We start from the raw sequence: 2422 nt of genomic DNA on the forward strand, positions 1-2422 counted from the left end.
TAAAAAAGATGTTTCTAACAGTCTTTTTTACTTAGTATTATTGTCTTGTTATACTTTTTTTTTTCTCATTAAACTTGTTTTAATGGGTCTCATAATACTGTGACAGATTTTTGGTCAAGTTGTTTCCATTAAAAAGTACTGATTTTGAAAACTAATAACTTAAAACTGCCACACACACACACACACACACACACACACACACACACACACACACAAAATGGTCCACAAGACATTTTTTTCTTCTGAAGGTTTTACGATGCATTGTTATCATTAACCAGTCTTTTACTATTAAACTTAAATGGCCAATTGAGACAAACACTGATCAAGACTGAGGTGGAAGGTGTTAGGGATAATATTCATTTAGCCTTCTGAGCTTTCTGGGTAGACTTGGTGATTTTGCCAGCTCTAGCAGCCTTCTTGTCCACAGCTTTGATGACACCCACAGCAACTGTCTGCCTCATGTCACAAACAGCAAAACCAAGTGGAGGATAGTCAGAGAAACTCTCAACACACAAGGGCTTGCCAGGGACCATATCAACAATGGCAGCATCACCAGACTTCAAGAATTTAGGGCCATCTTCCAGCTTCTTACTAGAACGAAGATCTATCTTTTCTTTAAGCTCAGCAAACTTGCATGCTATGTGGGCTGTGCGACAATCCAGGACAGGAGCATAGCCAGCACTAATTTGGCCTGGATGCTTCAGGACAATCACCTGAGCAGTGAAGCCAACTGTTTCCATTGGTGGGTCATTTTTGCTGTCACCAGCAACATTGCCACACCTAACATCTTTACACTGAAGCACACATTGTCCCCAGGAAAAGCTTCACTCAAAGCTTCAACAGACTTGACTTCAGTTGTTACATTGATTGGAGCAGAGGTAACCACCATGCCAGGCTTGAGAACACCAGTTTCTACTCAGCCCACGGGGACAGTCCCAATACCCCTGATTTTGTAGACATCCTGGAGGAGCAGTCACAGAGGTTTGTCAGTTGGACGAGTTTGTGGAAGGATACAGTCCAAAGCTTCCAGCAGCGTGGTGCTGCTGGCACTGCCATCTTTGCGGGTGACTTTCCATCCCTTGCACCATGGCATATTAGCACTTGGCTCTAGCATGTTGTCACCAGTCCAACCAGAAACTGGCACAAATGCTCCTGTGTCAGGGTTGTAGCCAATTTTCTTAATGTCGGTGCTGACTTCCTTAACAATTTCCTTGTATCTCTTCTGAATGTATGGTGGCTCGGTGGAATCCATTTTGTTGACACCAACAATTAGCTGTTTCACACCCAGGGTGTAAGCCAGAAGAGCATGCTCATGGGTCTACCAGTTCTTGGAGATAGCAGCTTCAAATTCACAAACACCAGCAACAACAATCAGGACAGCACAGTCAGCCTGAGATGTGGCAGTAATCATGTTTTTGATGAATGAAGTCTGTGTGTCTTAGGGCATCAGTGAAAGTCACATAGTGTTTGCTGGTCCTGAATCTCTACAGGGAGATGTCAGTAGTGACACCACGCTCACGCTCAGCTTTCAGATTGTCCAAGACCCAGGTGTACTTGAAGGAGCCTTTTCCCATCTCGGCAGCCTCCTTCTCAAACTTTTCAATGGTGTATTTGTCGATTTCACCACATTTGTAGATCAGGTGGCTGGTCGTGGTGGTCTTGCTGGAATCTACATGTCCAATTACAATGATGTTGATGTGAGTCTTTTCCTTTCCCATTTTTGCTTTTAATTAGCAGTGGCTTTCACAACACCTGCATTCTGATGGCAAACCCGTTTCGAAAAAAACCGTGTCATACTTTTTTGTGGCTGTTGTTAAAAAAAATCATCTTATTTTATCCTAGAGACAGTCTGAAGTGAAGTCACAGGCTTCTTGAGGTATGCTATGAAGGGAAAGATCCACAGATGAGATAGTTGCTACAAAAAATATTTACCAATAAAAACCCAAAGTAATAATAAGCCTTAATATTTATATAACAGCGTCTCATGTAGAAATTGTATTTATATTATGCATTCCTCTAATCTTGGAGGTAGAAAATGTATAATTACTGCTCAGGGAAAGATAAGAAGAAAAAGTGATAGTAATAGATAAAAAGAAAGAGACAAACAGAGGTAGACAGAAAGGGGAAGGGAAAGAATATACTTAACTGCTAAATCCAAAATTTAAAATGATCCCACATTAAAACCTTTTGAGCTTCAACAGGATGCTACAAGTATAAGATTTCATGTGATGAACCTATTCATACAAAATGCTACAAAAATTGGTATGTTATATGGACAAGGAATATGTGATACATATTAATTTCACGTTTAGACTTGGATTGCATCCATAAAATATCCCATTAGGAATGTGCAAATATGAACATTTAAAGATTCAAAAAAAAAAAAAAACTAGAATGTATCTTGCTTCAAACATCTCAGAGA

General features: G+C 40.3%; 1 pseudogene across 1 annotated transcript; it reads right to left on the reverse strand.

Annotated features, from left to right (window-relative positions):
- Positions 1-356: 356 nt before the first annotated feature.
- Positions 357-1718, reverse strand: LOC308414689 (elongation factor 1-alpha 1-like; annotated as a pseudogene). The gene has a single exon. The product of its transcript is annotated as an elongation factor 1-alpha 1-like (transcript).
- Between the last annotated feature and the right edge of the window lie 704 nt (positions 1719-2422).

The sequence above is a fragment of the Micromys minutus genome (genome assembly GCF_963924665.1).
Source record: "Micromys minutus genome assembly, chromosome: X".
Taxonomy (NCBI): Eukaryota; Metazoa; Chordata; class Mammalia; order Rodentia; family Muridae; genus Micromys; species Micromys minutus.